The sequence below is a fragment of the Thunnus maccoyii genome, chromosome 16 (assembly GCF_910596095.1).
Source record: "Thunnus maccoyii chromosome 16, fThuMac1.1, whole genome shotgun sequence".
Taxonomy (NCBI): domain Eukaryota; kingdom Metazoa; phylum Chordata; class Actinopteri; order Scombriformes; family Scombridae; genus Thunnus; species Thunnus maccoyii.
The window spans coordinates 12964928-12984654 of record NC_056548.1 but is presented as its reverse complement, the minus strand read 5'-3'; the positions used below and the strand labels follow the sequence as shown (position 1 = coordinate 12984654).

Below are 19727 nucleotides of genomic sequence, written 5' to 3'. Positions count from 1 at the left end.
GGTCTGGTGAAAAATTTGATAAAACGTAAACCCCAAAGTGCCAAAATGTGCTCGAGAGTGCCACCTATTTATCTAATATGGCTGCCATGGCCCGTAGGAATGTCATAGAGAGATCGAACCAAAACTCAATTATTCATCTCATCAAGACCTACAAATCATATGCTGACACCCCTGACCTAAATCCACCAGGAAGTCCGCAATATGCCCATCAAAGTATGACTTTGTGCCAATTTTGGATCCCCAAGAAATGCTATCTCCTCCTAGGGCATTAATGGTATCGGCTTCACACTTGAATACATGACTTATGACACTATGCTGAACAAAAGTTATTAAAAACTTTATAATAACTTGAACGGTTTAGATATAATAAGCCCTGAAAGTTGTAGTGCCACATCACACCTTACAATGTAAACCAATGGGGAGGCAATCTCTAGGCATGGACTTTGTGTCAAACAAATGGTTCTGATGTCTAAACTATAAGTCTGACCACTTTGAAACCTGTATCAATGGATTCGCAACGAAATTTCCTTCAAAAAAATGTGATTTTTAATGTAGGATTTGGCCAAAGTCATGGGATTTATGAGGATATTTCACAAGAAGAGTGGCATTCTCCTCTCCAACTGAGAGGGAGAGAGAAAGAATGGGAGGGGGGGATGGGTAAAGTAAGACCTGTCAGCCCAGGTCTGAAAACATCTACATGCCTGTGATCGAAGCCCTTGGACTGCACCACATTGTACTAATGATCAAGAAAGACTATAGCCTATATGAGGGAAGAACTCAAGGAGACTGGAGTTCTGGAGCACAGCATTAAAATTTTAATGGACCTGCCAAGAGGGCGGAGCAACAGTTTTGTTTTGTAGTATATTAGACAGACAGGAATAATGTGTAGGATTTAATCATTGGTTCACAGCCCGAAGCGGAGGGTGGCAGTAATGCAAATATATGCTGGTTGCCAACCGCTGTTATAAACCAAAAAGAGGAGAGTAAAATATTTTTCCAGAGTGGTACATCCTGTCAGCCGAGGGATTTCCTATCTGTGCAGCTGAACACAGCAGCTCCTCTACGGACTGTTTCACTCTAATGGTCCCGGTGTTTCTTCCGCAGGTTTCACTTCACTCAGCTGGCCGACAGACCCGCTGCTTCTTCCCACTTTAACCTGAATAACAAACCGGGGATCGGTGGTCTGGTTGGATCCAAACAGAGAGCTGGGTCTAGCTGAGAGGCTAGCGGAAGCTAACTGGTCATGCTTCTTTCCGGTCATGCTGCGGCCAACGCTCCACTAGCCTCCCAGCTAAGGTTAGTCCTGGCTCTCCAGGTGGATCCAACCAGAGCACCGAGCCCCGGTTAGTTATTCAGGTTAAAGTGGGAAGAAGCAGCGGGTCTGTCGGGCAGCTGAGAAAAGTGGAGCCTGCGGAGGAAACACCGGGACCGTCGGCGTGAAACAGTCCGCAGACAAGCTGCTGTGTTCAGCTGTACAGATAGGGAACAGTTCGGCTGCCAGGATGTACCACTATGTTTGGGGGAAAAAAAACTTCATTTTTTTGGTTTATGCCGGCGGTTGGCAACCAGCGTATTATGTGCATTACCGCCACCTTCTGCTCCGGAGTGTGGACCAGAGATTAAATCCTACACATTTATCCTGTCTGTCTAATAAACTCAAAGAAAACTCTACTGCTCCACTCACTTGGCAGGTTCATTAAAGTTTTAATGCTGAGCTACTGAACTCCAGTCTTCCTAAGTTCTTCCTTCATATATTATCTTTCTTGATCATAGTATAATCTATGCTTGCATGTGTAATAGCCTTCTCAGCCAGCTGGTAAAAATATGTGCATATATCGGTATCGGTATCGGCATCGGCAATCGGCCACAATGAGTTGGAAATATCAGCATATCGGATATTGGCAAAAATCCAATGTTGTGCATCCCTAGTGAAAAGTCTTTACTTTCATAAAAATAGACTTGATGAAAATTAGGAAATTAATTTGTTTTACACACAAACTCATCAAAGGTTTTCAATTTGCTAATTGAAATTCAAGTGAATGGGCGCAAAACTTGCATGATTTTGATGACACAGGTGTGAGCAAGGCAGCCATGTCTCACCCTGCAGAAAATTCTCATCCTCACACTGTTGAGATTTAATGTTTCGCCATGACAGGAAGTTGCTAGAACTTTATTGTAAATGCTCCAGTCTGCACCAAACTTTACATGTTTGATAAGACTCCCAGCCTGAGCACGTGTACATGACAATATTCCATCAGTGATGCAAACTGGCTGAATAGCGCCCCCTACAAAATTTCAGTAAAGCAGCCCCAACAGCGGGCAAAATAGTGGACAAAGGAAGTGATGTTTATCTCCTTCTTGAACTGTCTGAAAACAGCCCAGGCCTGAAGACATCTACATGCCTGTCACAGAAGCCCTTTGATTGTGCCGCGGCTCGATGTGCACAGAGGCGCGAGGGCCTGTTCAACGCTGCTTGCAGCTTTAATTTTTCATGTGTTTCTTTCTTTCTTTCTTTATTATTACGGGACATCACACCTAAATTTGACCCCCTAAACATGCTCAAAAACTCACCAAATTAGGCACGCACATCAGGTCTGGTAAAAAATTTGATAAAATGTAAAAATTATCCCCAAAGTGCCAAAATGTGCTCTCTAGTGCCATCTATGTAACTAAAATGGCCTCCATGGCCTGTAGGAATGTCGTAGAGAGATCAAACTAAAACCCGATTATTCATCTCATCAAGACCTATAAATCATACACTGTCACCCCTGACCTAAATCCAACAGGAAATCCGCAATTAGCCTTTCAAAATAAGTCTTTGCCCCAATTTTGGCCCCCGAACAAACGCTATCTCCTCCGAGGACGTTAATGGTATCGGCTTCAAACTTTAATAGGTGACTTATGACACTATGCTGAAAAAAAGTTGTTAAAAACTTTGTAATAACTTGAACGGTTTGGATTTAATAAGCCCTGAAATTTGCAGTACCACATCACATCTTACAATGTAAACCAATAGGAAGGCAATCTATGGGCATGAACTTTGTGTGAAACAGAGGCTTCTGATGTCTAAACTGTAAGTCTGACCACTTTCAAACCTGTATCAATGGATTCGCAACAAAATGTCCTACCAAAAAATATGATTTTTAATGTAAGCTTTGGCCATGGGATTTATGAGGAGATTTGACAAAAAGCGTACTCTAAAATCCTCCTCTCCAACTGCTCCTGGTGATGTCACTCCCTCAGTGCTGTGGAACATTCCACAATACACACTCATTATAAAATCACAGGAGGAGCAAGAAAAGACTTTAAAACTCACACTCTAAAATCTCAAAAGCAATAAAAGATAGAAAAAAACATGTAAATTCAAGATTTGTAGGTCAAAGTCTTGTGACTCATTTAAAGTTCAAATGAAGTTTGTATCTAAAACTATGTGGAAGCAGTAAATGTTCAAAAAGGTGTGGGTTCGCTCACACTCTCCATTCAAATATATGAGTATTTTTCTGTGTCCAGCTGCAGTTACTTATTGTCTCTACACACCTGACAGTACACATGTCAATCAAACTTTGACCAGGTCATGTGGGTTAAAAGTCTTTCCTTTTCTAAAAATAAACTTGATGAAAATTATGAAACTAATTTGTTTTACACACAAACTCATCAAGAGTTTTCAATTTACTAATTGAAATTCAAGTGAATGGGCCCAAAACTTGCATAATTTTGATGACACAGGTGTGAGCAAGACAGACATGTCTCACCCTGCAGAAAATTCTCATCCTGTCAATCAAACTTTCAAAATAAAAGCACACCACACTTGTAAGAAATATCCCTCATTTTTAAAAAGCAAAATGATCTGATCCCGACGGACCAGAGTTCGAGGTCCCGACCAACGCCGCTTGCAGCTTTAATTTAACTGGTTTTTCTTCACCTGACAAACTGACTGATTCATATTTTTAGACAGAGAGAGAGAAATAGTGATAGAGAAGTCTTGATCTCTTCTGGGATTAAGAAGATTATATCAATATACTTTTGGTTTAAAGATACTAATGTCTCGTAAAAACACCACTCAAATGTTCATACACTGCAAATTACAATACTGACTTACTGTAACAACTGTGTCATGTAATGAGAACTTTAGACACATGATAATCTAATCTCTGTTGTAATGAGTGTAATTCATGCTCAAAGAAGGACTTTTAAAATCTCTTATTTTTAATAAATGGTTGATGTAGAAATATTTAGACATGTTGTAAACCACATACACAATGCTCCTTTTGTAAAGATATATGCTACTATTAAAGTTTCTGTATTAATGCATATTGTATTGCTCTGTTGACCAACAATGCATACATAAACACACAACTTTTCATCAAGAGCTTAAGTGTCCAGTGAAGAAGGATACACTGGAAACCTTGGTGGCTAAATGCAAACTTTCAGCTTTGTACACAGTGGTTGGTCATGTGAGAAGGTGCTTTAGCTCCATATTTTCTCTGCCTGAATCTCCTGGCTTTGCTCCTCCTGCTGAAGCCAACCCCCTGGCAGACATCACCAGTCACCGCTGAGCCATCAGGTGAGATTGATGCTAAACTTAGATGGCGCCATCTGTCATTTTGACACAGGCACAGGTTGTTTCGAAAACCACCTGGATTCACTTCTCTGTGGACCCTTGCACCCCTCCAAGTCTCTCCCTCTCTGTCTCCATATTGGTGAACAAACAGGCAGTGCAGGAGGTTAAGGAAAGCTTAACAACGAAAAACACTCACAACTTACAGTCTTAAAACAATGTAACATGGGCCTGTCTACTTAGAAAAATGGTAATTTATGTAGAAAAACTGTCTGTACTTATATTTGGGTACTGGTGATACATTGGCCCTTTAAATTAGACCCTGGAGATGTATAACTTCTTGTAAAACCAAACTTTTATATAACTCCAATATACTTATTTGGGTTTTTCTGGGCACCACTCACAGATATAATGCATATGAAAATCCGTTGTATTAAACATGTTTTACAACTCATGTCTCTGAAACTCCAAACAGGAGTAATTCTTCACTTTCTGTAGTTGACTTCTGTTATCAGTTCAAAATAATGGTCAAGCAATTCTCTCAAAATACGGAAAGTCATGAATTAACCTCCAAAAAGAACATTAAGGTTAAGTGAGCTAACATTTTCACTGAGGTAAAAAGTTTTATTTTACACATTTATTGAGATCTGTTACTGTAACTGTTATATACAGAATGGCTTCTTCACAGAAGACTGTGGTTGCAAATCCCTGTCACCCTGGGGAGAGGTTATGTCAAAAACATGTTGAGATCATATTCGTAATTCCATGAAACAGCACTTCACAACCTTTGCGCCACCTTACGACTGACTGAATAAGCCCTTTCCCCACTGAAAAGGCAGCTTGGTTTGATAGTATGTGGATCAGTTCCCTTCAAATTCGCCACAGGCCTTTCTGATCCTTCTCAGCTGAGGAGGCAGAAGTGAAGTCGGCCGCACATGATCTTCAAACAACCTTCACATCGCTGCTTGTTGTGCTTTTCTTCTGTACCCTATCAAGTGACTCAACTGTGGAGAAAAAAAGTCCCAGGTACCGACTCCTAGAGGCATGGGAGCCTCAAAAAAATCCCTCAGAAAGAGCAAGATGAAATGGATAACCATTGACCTTGCTGGAGCTAATCTATGCTAATGCATGGTAATTATTAGACTTTGAGGTGATGGTTTGAAAGAAATCCACAGAGGCTAAGTCTTCATTTATATGGTCTGTGCAAGATGAGGCTGGCTTTGACTGTGAATAATAGATAATGTGGTTAATTTAAAGCCAGGATGAGATTAATCAGTCTGAAAGTATGAGATGAGGAGAGGAGAGTAAGCGTTATACATGAGGATGTAAGAAGAGGTCGACTCGCTCCTCCTGTGTTGCCCCTCCAGTCTCACAGGATGTAACACTTCAGCCCGACGCCTGTCCGGTTGAGAGTGACAGCTTGGTGATGAGGTGCTGGGTATGTTAATGTATGCCAAGCTGCTTAGACACATCTTGTCAAGCTGTCAGTTCAGAGACACATGGAGAACATACAGTCTGTGTCTATACTTATCCCATGCCATAACAAAGGCTGTACATTATCATCTATATAATGTGTCACATAAATATGGCCATAACAGCAAACTGTTATTTATGAGAAAGCGTTGCAACAGCAAGAGAAGAGGTGGGAGAGGATATCTATTACAGTGTACAAGTGTCAGTGCTTAGTATGTGGGCGTGTGAGGGAATGAGTGATACTGGAGCTGTACAGTATCATCAGGAGCCTTTAGACGTCTCTAAAATACAGCTTCACTTCTCCATCAAAGCCAAGATTGTGCTGATACAAAAAAAATAAGCATTCTCATATGTTTATTCCTGCAGCTCCTCACAATACTGTTATGGTATGCTACACTTTGTATTAGACCAATGTTTGGGGCTATCAATCACTCAACTCAGTATCTCTTGAGAGGTCTGATATTAAATTAAGATTTGGTTTCTGGTTCTGGTTTCCCCCCTCTATATGCACTATGGAAGTAGCTGGAGTTGGGCCAGACATCCTTATCCTGAATTTTGGATTGCTACATTGTATGCTAAAGCACTGAACACCTGTCAGTGACCTACTGTACCAAACCCCTGTATGGTGGCCCTGGGATGTAAAAAACAACGTTTCAGGAACCACATTGACAAATCAAAAAACAATGTTTCAGAAAACATATTTCAGTCCTATGTCTTTCAAGTGTTCAAGGGTTCAGAGAGACATTTTGACATTGTGATATGTGTGATATGAGAGCAAATGGAGAATAACAGAATTTGAATACCCTTTGTTGAAATATCCCATTATTTTTTCATTCTTTTCTTCCATTCTTTCAAACTCAGCTTAAAATGTGTGTATTGATACTACCGAGAAGTTACAAAGCGAGTATCAGGAAACAGCAAATGATATCTAGAGGGCAAGACAAAGATGTAAGTAACTTTATTTATATAGCACCTTTCGAGAGCAGAGACGTCACAAAGTGCTCCACAGAAGAAATAAAGCATAAAAATACATAGAGACATAAAGCACAATAAAAACAGAATTAGAAAGAAAATAGTAAAATTATACAAAGTCAAATCTAAACAAATGGGTCTTGTGATGCTTTTTAAAGGTGTTCACAGAGTCCACAGATCTTAAGCCCAGGCAATGCCAGGCAGCACATCTGTGGGTGTGACCAAACCTTGATTTTCTAAGAACTCTGACTTGACGTGGGTTCTGTCCAATCTAATACAAGAATTGTTGTCCCTACCTTTTCCATTTTGTGAAATGCTGTGTTTTCTGATTTGTTGTTGTGTTTTCTGATTTGTTAATGTATTTTTGGTTTTGTTGCTGTCTTTTCTGTTTTGTTGTGTTTTTTTGACTTGTTAAAGGTCCGGTGTGTAGAATTTAGCGGCATCTAGTGGTGAGGTTGCAGATTGCAACCAAATAAATACCCCTCCCGTCACCCTCCCCTTCCAAGCATGTACGAGAATCTACTGTGGCCATGAAAAATGTGAAAGGCCGTCTCTAGAGCCAGTGTTTGATTTGTCCGTTCTGGGCTACTGTAGAAACATGGCAGCCTCTGTGGAAGAGGACCCGCTCCCTATACAAAGGGCTCATTCTAAGGTAACAAAAACACAACAATTATTATTTTCATGACTTTATACACTAATTAAAACATACTTATGTAATATGTAATATTACATTCCATTTTTGCAAAGTCCGTTTTGTTAGATGCCACTAAATTCTACACACTGCACCTTTACTGTGTTTTCTAAAACTGTTTTTTTCTGATTTGTTAATGTGTTTTCTGAAATGTTGTGTTTTTGTGTTTTGCACTCAGGGCCAACATACACATCAGACACAAAACTTATTTCTTTGAAAATCAGAAAGTGTTTTTTCTAAGTCATTACAGTGATGTTACCAGCAGTCAAGACATCGACCTGGCTGTGCAGCAAGGAGCTGAAGTCAAAAGTTTAATGGTTGTCCCTTGGTGAATTAGCTCATGACAGTAGTCCACAATAGGGAAAGAATAATGGAGATGCATTAGCTTGCTGCAGGTTAGTGTTAATTTGTTTTTCTGACTTATATGATTAGGTTGTTATTGGAATCAATAATGGGCTTTTGATGTTTCCTGTTCCCAGAAGAAGAAAGAGTGCTTGTTCTTGTCAGTTCCACAGCCTGTCTCTGCCTGACTCCACAACATTTTTGTTGAAATCTTATGTTGATTAAAAGAGGCATCGATATGGCAAAAGGTGTCAGAGCATATCATGAATTGTGCTGCGTTTCTGTCGTCTATAATACAGTCTGACACTGGAATGATGAATGTTTTTGATGGTGACTGCTTGAGCACACAAGCAGGATGGAGATTTATTCTCTGGTTTGATGACTATGTGATTAACTGACAGCTGTCATAACACTAACAGAGATTTTACAGAGATTTCACCAACAGGCACTGTGTGATTTCTTCTTGATAACATATAAGAGGGAAGAAAGGTTGATGAAAAAACGATTTTAGGTAGACTGCTACCATGGCAACAGCAGGCTGTAATGGATTTGGACAGCACTTTTGGCTCGTGGCTGCCATTTCTGGCCCTCGATTTGGCTTATTTATTTCTTGGGTCTTCTTCTATCTCACTTTTTTTCTCACACAAGCATACACCCACAAACATATGCTTTCTCACTCTCATTACTCTCATTATTCTCATGCTCATCACAGATCCTTGTCAATCCAGAAAATATCATCTGATGAGGAGTGCACAGAGCTGCACCTACAGCTCTGGCTAATCAGAACAATTAAACAAGTTGATAAGCCCTGTAAGCAGAATCATTTTTGATGGGATAGCATTAAATTTCCTGCAATTGACAGGGGGTAGTTAACTGATGATATGTATCTATGATAAGATTCAATTTGTTAATTTCCCTCCAAATCAGAGTCATAATTGAAAGTTTTCCCACTGATTCATCTGTCTCGCTTGTTAGGATACAAAGTGCAGGTGAAATTCAAAAGAAGTCACATGTAATCCATTTCTACATTAAGCTCTCCTTTCTACCTCCAATCACATGAGATGGTTAATAGCGTTCCAAGTGTGACAGGGAACAGAGAGTCTTTAATGCAATCTCGGGGGGCTTCACCACCCCCTGATGCTGCAGCAGCCTCAGTGAAAATGCTTCATTATTGTTACTCCATGATGGGAGCTCAGCATCACTTGTCATCCAAAAGGCAGGAGCCCTATTCTTTTGATTTAGTATCGCTGTTCAGTGGATGGCTGGGTCTCTCTCTCTCTCTCTCTCTCTCTCTCCCTCTATCTATCTATCTATCTATCTCTCTCTCTCTTTCTCAGTCTCTTCTATGACGCTGGAGGACAGACAAAGTCTCTGTCTCTGCCTGTCATCTCATATAGAAAACATCCGTAGAAAAAGGAGGGAATTTACAATGAAGTTGCCCTTTAAACAAGATGGCTAGAGCCCTGCCCACCTGTGCCCTGTGCCAAATCTCTGAAGTATTAAGCTTATAATTGTTATTTTTAAATCAGGAAAGTTGACAGAGAACAGATTGATACAGTCTTTACACTTTTTAGGGACTGTGCAAAAATTATTTGGGTGAGGAGGGGAGATTAAAATTATGTTTCACTTCCGATTAAGAGCAAAGCCTTCCCCAGTATTTTCTTTGAAAACCCCCTCTTGACTCTTGACTTAGAAAAAAACACTGCACCCTCCTGCTCCTAAACAGCCCAAGGTAATAAAGCATAAAGAATTTAAGATGCTATACCCCAATTAAACACTTAATATCTTAAGAGAACAGGCACACATTAATTAAAGTTATAACAAAATTATGGAATGGCATGGGAGGCTGCTGAGGGTCAGTCATGATTCAATCAGCACTCGATCCCACTAGTGGAAAGTCCCCAAAACCTGAAGAAAGGAGGGAGAGAAAACCTCAGGCATTTCTAGGGGTTTTGGGCACTGTATAAATATGTAATTTATAAATCTTGTAATGTCTGTCTGTTGTTCCTCTTGCTCAATAATGACATAAAGAGATGGCTAGCCAGACATGAATATTTGTTTCCTATACATATGGCATACATTAACAAATTTCTTAAAAGCCACTAAAAGAACAGATATTACCACACCCACAGAATGAGTAACAGCGGCACCATCTCTGGCTCATAAGTGACTTGAGCACTGCAATATTTCCATCCTTCCCCACACTCCAAATAAAACTAAGGTCTTGCGCAAGCTTGATTGTTTCCTGACTTCCTGAATCCCTGACTAATGAAAATAAATCTGAATCTGTCCTCATCCTGAAAAAGAAACAGCAGAATAAGTTGTTTTAACAAAGGAGATAACTTTGTTTCCCGCTTCCAACCATGAGTTTCCAATTTTCAACCATGAGTCAACACTGTTCTTTTCAAAACTATGACCATGATCATCCCCTAACCTTAACCACACGGTTATTGTTGTGACCATGACAACGAAGGTCTCCTAACGCTAAGGAAGTAGTAATATTAACCCAAACCACAATGTTTTCCTAACCTTATAAGTATTTATTTTAACCCAAACCATGATCTTGTCCTCAACCTAACCAAATGTCTTGACTTTTTTTTTGCTTAAACCTAATCTGGCGTTAACCATAGCACTGTCACATCATAAAATGTGTTTACTCAACATTTTATTTGCTCTATTTACTGTAAAATGCATGTTTATGACCCATGGCATACACCATGTATGTTTTAAATTTCTTTTTTATGTAATAAATCTCACAAGGAAAGGCTAAAATAAAATACAAATCTGAAATTAAAAAAAAAAAAGTGAATTAAATCAAAGACCGTTCCCTGTTCTCCCAAAAAATATGATTGCAATTTGTTCCCCTATTCTGACCTTCACCCCAGACCCCCTCAATAATTTTCATGCAGTCCCTAACAAGGCAGTATCAGCCTGGCAGTGTAGGGTGGCAGTGAAACAGGAAAAACATATCTGACCTGGAAAAACAACCGGCACAGCTGTTCTTGTGCTGTTGGATGCAGAGAAACACCTGCGAGTCACAGGCAAACTTCTTCAATCATTAATCGCAGAGCAGATATGACATTTGACCAAGACGCAGAAACCTCATCATAGAATATAGTTCAGCAGATGTGCTATTGAATGGAAGTCTCAGAAAGTACTGGAGGAGTCCTGGGAATAAGATGCAAATCCCTCAGCGGACCACTGCCACCGTTCTGTCACTACACAGAATATGATTGGATATCAGCATGCAGAACATGCAGTCTACCACCATTTGCCTGACACGTCCATTGGCAGACACAGTTAAGTCTCACTCACACAGTTGCTGGCCAAAATTAAAGTGGAAACCACTCTGGGGGCTAATGGGGGAGACACTGAACAGAGAGCAAGATAAGTAGAGAGACAGATAGACGGATGCACAGGCTGACAGAAAATGACAGGATGACTGAGAAGAGTAAAAATGCAGGAGAATGGGGAGGAGAAAGATCAGGATTAACAGTGGAAGCCTCTGTCTATTCGTCTGGGTTGTGATGAATGGTTGACAGGTGTTCTCTCAGAGCAGAGCAGAGACTGATCGATTCTGATCTTTGTCATCTCTCGCTCACTCAGAAACATTGGCAAGTTTGTCAAGGAGCAGAGAGATTGTTTTCTGTTTGTGGCTATTCTTATATCTACCATGTTATTGATGACAACACCTGTAAGGTCAAAGGCAGTGTTGGTATTCAGCAAATGTAAAGTAAAGTAAAAATCTCGGGTTCAAAATATCACTTAAGTAAAAGTATGGAAGTATTTTATCCCCTGTTAATGTTAAAATTATTATTATTATTGATTTGTTATAAGCAGCATCTTAATGTTGTTGCTGGTCGCAGTGGAGTTCATTTTAACTATGTCAGAGTGGAAATGCACTATATTTTATAAAGTGATCACATGTTTTATATGTAAATTTGTAAAGTAATTATAGTAACCATAGCTGTCAAATAATTTAGTGGAGTAAAAATTACAATATATTATCTACTATTATTATTAAGTATAGCAGAAAATGGAAATACTCAGGTAAAGCACTTGAGTGTATTTCTTGGAGGCTTTAAGGCAAATTACAGTAGATTTGTCTATCAGAATTATCAAATTTTAGACAGGTCAAATGAGACTCTGTTTTAGTCAGAAATTGTTAAATTCACATGCTCAATGTGGACATACTCAAATCAATATTTTTTGTAGCCTCAGATAAATATCATCTGATGAAAGCTATATGGACAAAATAGGTTTAAATGTATTTCTATACATGATCTAATGTACAATGTCAATTTTCAAAAGTAGAGGGGTGTCTGTCCTCTCACTTTTAGTGTTTTGTCTTTTTATTTTCCAACACAACACAGAACACTTTATCTTATGTCCAGTAGAGGGCTACATATGTATATATGTATTTATTATTTTTATATTGATGTTCCAAGATATTGAAGATAAAGTAGATGCATTACTGTATATTGTAGACTCAGAATTGGAATCGGCATTACTGGCAAAATGTATTTAACCATACAAGGAATTTGATTTCAGTTTTCAGTAGTTCTAAATATATTTACACACAGTACCAAGACAACAAGATTTACTGTATTTGCTTAATAGTTTAATCATTGTGAGTAATATTTACATTACATGGATAAGAAGCAACTTAATTTCTCATATGAACATTAAAAGAGTGAAAGCCTTGAAAAACAGTCACATTCACATTGTTTTTTGTTTGGTATTAGGTTAAGATTTGGCCTTTTCAGTTAGAAGAGATGTTTCTGTGTTCAGTGAAATACAGGAGGCAGAGTAAAGATATACAGTAGCAATCCTCTCTGTACGTATCACCATGTTGTCAAAAGTCATTCAGTAAAACAAGCAGTCATCTCTTTTTGTCCCTCTGAGGCTAACACTGGCCATGTTGTCTGTCAGTCTGCATCAGAGTGAAAAAGGCAGAAGGCTCAACTGTCTAAGATAAGACCTGATATCTGTGTGTTTTCATTTTAATTTTCATCCATCATAGATTCCCTTACAGTGTAAAATCTCTATTGTGAAAATGTCATAAAGTCAGAATAAGAAACTTTCCACTGTGTCATTGTGTCATACAATGTGGACTTAATTACAGATGTTTTTCAAAAAGAGGAACTGCTTAAAAGGCTGCATGATGTTTTTACAGCATATAAAAACTTGCCATACGTGGTCTGATGCAAACCACAGTTGATAAAATTATATTATTGCTTTATAGCATTTTGCAGATGTTGACAGAAGTGGACCATCATTTGATGTAGAAATAGTCCAGTTAAATCATTTGGAGTTATAACCACCTACGTACACACTCTGCAAGCGGCAGATCAAATATTCATTCCCAATCTAGTGGATTTCTCCCACATAGTTTACATCTCACATACTACTATAAACTATAAACACCCACAGCCACGGAAGCAACATTTCTGCCTGGTCTGCAGACATAAACACATTTATTTCACCATAAATGGCAAATATCCTGACGCACCTAGTATTATTATTTTTCCGTTCTGACGTTCAAAGTAAAGTGTACAAAGAGTGAAAACAAGCTAAAATTTAAACAGACACGTGGATGGCAGCCGCCCACTGTTTGCTGACTCAAAGTATTGCATAGTGTCTTGTGATTGCTGGTATATTTATGAAAAAAGGATGTTAAATCTAATCCTATTTTTATTGCTTCACATCTGTTTGGCTAATTTTCTGTTGACTAACTTTGAAAGCAAGATGAAAATGATACATGAAAATTAGAGAGGAAAATATAACAGAAGACACAGATCCCTTTCCAAAACCTGCATCACCATGTTGTATAGAAACAGCTCATATTACAGCCCTTGTTTCTATAACAGTAAAAACAGCATTATTTGGTGGTCTGTGTGTTTTCTGCCTGGAACATTTGTGAAGACAGACGCACAGCATCAAAAGGAGGGCTTGAATGTTACTTTGAAGAAATGGATTTGTGTTCCATGGCTGGCTGCATTAGTGGTATCACACAGTGCTCGTCAAAGCTGCATTAGTGGTTTCAGGCAAGAGCCAAGGCCTGTGGCTACTCCCAGTGTCAAATCCTGGAGTTTGTTTGATTCCGTCTCTTATGAGGTCTCACTCACTCTCCCTTTGATGGCCTGATTCTACCAGACAGCTATGAAAGCAATATATAAACTAAACAAGGAGCCGTGCCTCATTGTCTCAAATCTGTGAGTTATGAAAGAAGGCACGGGGGTGGGATCAGCACCGGGTAATGAAGCTTGCAGCCTGGAAAAGAACGTTAAGGGACGGGCAGGAGGAGACAGGAAATGAGCTGAGTATTTTCAAAGAGAAGCATGAGCCTTGCCGCCCCCTCGTCCAGACATTTGTTACATACCCCATTACACACCACTGAGAAATAACTAACAGGAACAGACAGAGCTGTAGTCTGCTTTCATGATTACTCAAGGATCTCTCAGTTTGCTATAATAAATTACTATAAAGTCAGTTTATGTAATGTCAAGGAATCATAGATTTAAAGATTGTGTATCTATAAACACATGAATGATTGGACCAGGGTAGGAGTTTAAATCACCTATATTAGCCTGAAGTGACAACACAACACTGTTAGTCTGTCTAGTAAATGTTATGTTTGGACAAAGGCATAGTACTTTGAACAGCCATATTCCCTCTAAAAAACGAAACATATTTTCTCCCTCATACCATAGCCATGCTGACAATTAAGATTTTATTTACTGAGGTTTTGAGATAACCACCGATTAGACTTCTGTCGCCACCGCATAGAGGTGAATAGAATTGTTTGTGGTGCTCAGATTATTGGAAAATCACATTTGGAAAAACTAACTGCTGCTTGTCTTCCCAAAAACAATGTCTTGGTTATTAACATGAACCACAGACCTTACCGTCAACCTATTACTGTCAACATACTTTTTCTTTTCTTTTTACCTTTTGTAGAAAGTTGTTTCATAACTGTCCACAAGACAACAGAGACAAGCTGTCCCATTTTATTTTAAATTTAGTTTTGCACAGTATAATTCACTGCAGCAGGAAGTGGAACATGCACACAACGTTAGATGACAAACAGTAAAAGTTTTTACAGCACAGTCACTGTTTGAATTGGCAGTAGTTTACTATTGTTACTGAAATGTTGGCAAGAACTGTTGAGAGCATGTACTAAAAAGCATGGGTTATTTGTGAGCAGCAACAGTGCAGATTACTCTGTAAAAACAAAGTAGTAAATAAAACCAGAGGGGCATTTCTTACAAAGAGAGAGTGCATGTCTTTAATTAAACAGTTTGTGCAATTAATTTCATGGTGCTATGATAAGTGCAGTATTTGTACTTTTAAGTGATCAGTTGTTCTTTTTCATTTCTTTTTTCCCCGTTTTGCCTCATTCTGTCTTGCCTTTTTATCAAGCCTGTTAGAATGACTGAAGAAATTCTGCAAGAAAATAGTAGTTTTCTTGCATTGATGATGCTTCCAGTCATTTTTTTTAAAGCGCTACCAAAAATCAATATTTGATTACATAAAATACCAATTAAGCTTTCCATGTTAATTTGTGGTTGTGAGATACTTAATTGATTAGGGTTTATAGAAATGTGTGATATAGATTATGGATCAATTGCTCTTGAAATTGGAAATGAAGGGCCCATAAAAACATTTATTCCTGTCCCTAAAAGTGATATATGCTACAGTTGACATCAAGAATAGTCCCTACCCACAAATAAAAACTGTTGTTCATGCCATTACGTTCAAGTTACAATAAGTCTTGTCAAAATACACAGAGTCAGTAGGTCTGCAAAGAAAAGAAAACAAACAAACACATAAAAAGAAAGAAACTGATGAGCAAACCAATGCTTAATGGTAAGAGAGCAGACCAGAGATGCATACAGGTCTGGTAGGAGGTTGGCAGAAGACCAAATACTTTATCAAATGGTAGAAACAAACCTATAAGAACAAGCATACTGTAGTTGAATATGTAGGAGCAACAGGAGGATTATCATTGAATCAATATCAATCCAAAACCTGAAAAATGCATGATGTTGATATTTAAAATAATATTTTGATCAGCCCTGGCTATTAGAAGACTGCTGCTATTTATAAAAAAAGCTGGTGTTACATAACTACTTTTGTTCTATTGTTTGGTATCCCGTTTCCCTTGCTATACATTTGGTTCTAAGAAAATGTCATGGAAAGGTTTCACAAGTTTGTTTTTTTTTAACAGCAGAGTCAATACAATGCACTAAACAGAGGTACACAGACCATTCAATCATACAAATGAATAAAAACATCCATCAGATAAGACATCTGCTTTTGATTCTTATCTCAAGAAACAAGGGGAGGGTGGATGAGAAAAGGAAGAAACAATCTATCCATTGCAACATGAGGAAGTTTCATTACGTGGATGTTATTAGATTGTATGACAAACAACCTGCTATACCATTTCATGGGAAATGAATGGTGGGTGAGAGAACGGCGCCAGCACATTCTGACTGAATGCTGATTGGCTCCCACCTGCTGGAGGTCACTCTGAGGTCAACGGCTGCCATTCAGACTATTACTAAGATTTTCTTGAATATTTAGTGAATGATTCATGTGTATTAACAGTTACAATTCTAATGTATCCTTTACAGAATATCTTGAAGTGGTTCTCGAATGTCTCTGAGCATGTAGGACAAACAGGAAGTGGGGAAATGCATCATTGCAACATTATTTCAAGGAAGTCAACAATCTTATTATAGTGTGCCATTCTGGTCACTGACTTCCTCGTTGTGATGCATTTATTGCACATTAATCATGTGAATGTGACACACCAGATCGGTTTTCACACATTATTGACTGCCCTTAAGCCTTTTGTCTATTCCAATCAATGCTAACTTGAAAATGGCCTTTGGTTTAGAGTACACTCACCCAATTTAGCTGTACTGTGAGATCTTAATGTCTCTCAAACTGCCACGGTGTTCATCCAAATGCTGTCTCTGAGATAAATGAAAATAGATTTTAGTTTGGTAGATTAGGGTGAATTGTTGGAAGAGATTGGAGGGTCAGTATTGACATCAAACAGGGCAAGTCAGGGCAAGTTTATTTGTACAGCACATTTCAACAGCAAGGCAGTTCAAAGTGTTTTACATAAAACGTTAAAAGCATTAAGATAAAGTGCGAAAGAAACACATTATAAAAGGACATTTTAATACAAATAAAAATAGTTAGCGTTAAAGGTCCAGTGTGTAATATGTGTGGTATTTAGCGGCCTCTAATGGTGAGGTTCTAGACTGAAGCACTCCGCCGCTCACCCCTCTCCTCCCTAAGACTTTGGAGAGATTCCAGAAGCTACAGTGGCCTTCAAGGACAAGAAGCTATTTGCTGAAGATGTCATCTTCCACAACAACTTCGAGCATTTCTAACAAGTCAAGCGATGAGGTGAAGATGTTATTTAATTATTTAGTCTATAATACTATAAGTTATAGCTCACAAGTAAGATAGCAGTTATGAGTGTTTTATTGTTTTGGTAATACAAGCTAACATTAGCAACGTCGTGCTAAACAAAACTTATGTTATTTTATTCTAACGTTAGGCATTATTGATAGTGAGATAGCGTTGGCAGGATAACGTTACATATTTTATTATCCGTTTGCAGAGTCAAGTACTGGAGGTTAGAGGAGGAGGAAGAGGGCGAGAAAGAGGGCGAGTTAGCGGTTCTGCTGCAGGCAGGGCCAGGCGAGGGAGGAGAGCAAACACCGGCACCGCAGAAGCAGGGCAAGAGGCTGGAAACCCTCCAAAGGGACTGAAGCGACTGAGGTTTGTGAGGTTATTTATACAATTATTTTATCATATTCCTACCCATTCTGCACGATATTAAAAATGCCAATACAACACAAAGTGGTATTTACATAGCAGCTCTGTGCTTTACATTACTGTAGTCTGTATAGTTTGATGTGTTATCAGTGTAATGTGAGTCAGTAGCCCCTTTTACACAGCCCTTTCAAGGCGGGAATACTGCGTCTGTAATCCGCCTTGCTGTTCTGTTTAGCCCGTATTCAGACCAAATCAAGCGGTGCAGCGCACAGCTGCAGGGTTGAAGAGGTGTGTGAGTGTGTTTGTGCTTTAGAAGCTAACTGCTGTGAAACAATCAGAAAATAACGTTTATCGATCTGGTTCACCAGCTTCCCCACTAACGTTACTAGCGCTCCCTCTCTTCATTCACCCTCTAGCTCACTTGACCACAGCTGCTCTCTCTCTCTCTTTCTCTCGTCTTTTTAAAATGAGTCGGAAGCCAACAGAAAAGTCTAACTTTACTTTTTACGTTATCAAATGAAGAGAAATGTCCTCCCCTTGGATCCTCTTTACGGCTATAATGCGGGTTCTCTGTATAAAAGAGGCTACTTAAAACATCAGCAACACTACTGAATGATTATATAAATACTATATAGGAACAGTATCAAGCAGCAATATTTTGACTTTTTTAAAAAATCATGTTATTGTTGTAGACATGTTTGGGAACACCGGACAGCCTACAATCCATATTCTGCACAACCATTACCATATTTCCAAAATATTATGAAACTTATAACCTATAAAGCCTTATCTGTGTTTTTCCTGTGTTTTATTTTTTCAGAAACTTCTTGAGGAGATGACCTTGGAGGAGCACAGGCAGCTCACCAGTGAACTGCTTCAGAGGCAGCCAGGGTTCATTTTTGATGCCTTCATGATGCATCAGTGCAGGCATGGTGTCCCACCATTTGCTGGAGTGCCAGGAGTACCATGGTGTACTTGTAGTAACTGTACAGACATGCCTACGGACCAAGAGAGGAAATGCTGTGGCCAGTACCCTGCAGATTGTGTAATAATGATACCGCACTTCTCCCAGTACTGTCTTGAAAATGCTATTTATGCATTCACAGGCAGTACTGGGCGGACATTATGGTATTTGGCCAAACCAGGAAGCCTGGGGATGACAACCGGGAGTACCGTTATGCTGCCGATAGACATTTCATCTATTGACAGCATGGCTCTTTAGGCCAGGGAAACCGACTTGTCATCCCCAGTTGCTGTGTTTGGAGGATCAGGGACAAGTTCCCTGGTCTTCCAAAGACATCACGCTGGTTTCACACCTGGCCTCTGAGTTTCCCTCCAGGTCCTCTGGAACGTCCACACAGTGTCTCAGGTACTCACACACCTGCCTGTTCATCATCAAGGCATCAAATCATCTCATATTTATTTGTTACATTTCTGATATTTTATTTATTTTATACTTGTTCTATACATTTTCTATATTTATATATTTTCTGGATAATTATTAAACTTTTTTTATATATATTCATATTTGTTCAACTTAAATTTGCAAGTTTACCAAATAAAAGATATTCATCAGATGTGCTGTGATAATTGCAATGATAAACATATTAATATATACTTATACAATGACAGTATTTCCCTGCAGTCAGTATATTGTCATTACCACTTCCACCATTAATTTATATTGTCATTATTTATATTTGGAAAGCAACATAAAACAGTAGTGAAGTTGGAATACCACTGATCCTCAGAACAGGGCAATGTAGTACATGTTATGGATTAATTTACATTGCCACTTCAGGTTATGTTAACTGTAATTCACTAGTTTGAACCACAAAATAAAAATATAAAAACAACACTAAGAATAACAGAAACATTTTTGGACATCCT

General features: G+C 38.8%; 1 long non-coding RNA gene across 1 annotated transcript; it reads left to right on the top strand.

The window, feature by feature from the left end:
• Positions 1-17301: 17301 nt before the first annotated feature.
• Positions 17302-19275, top strand: LOC121881394. The gene is made up of 3 exons (XR_006091775.1): positions 17302-17462; positions 17680-17840; positions 18658-19275. It is a non-coding gene; the product is annotated as an uncharacterized LOC121881394 (long non-coding RNA).
• The last annotated feature ends 452 nt before the right edge of the window (positions 19276-19727 follow it).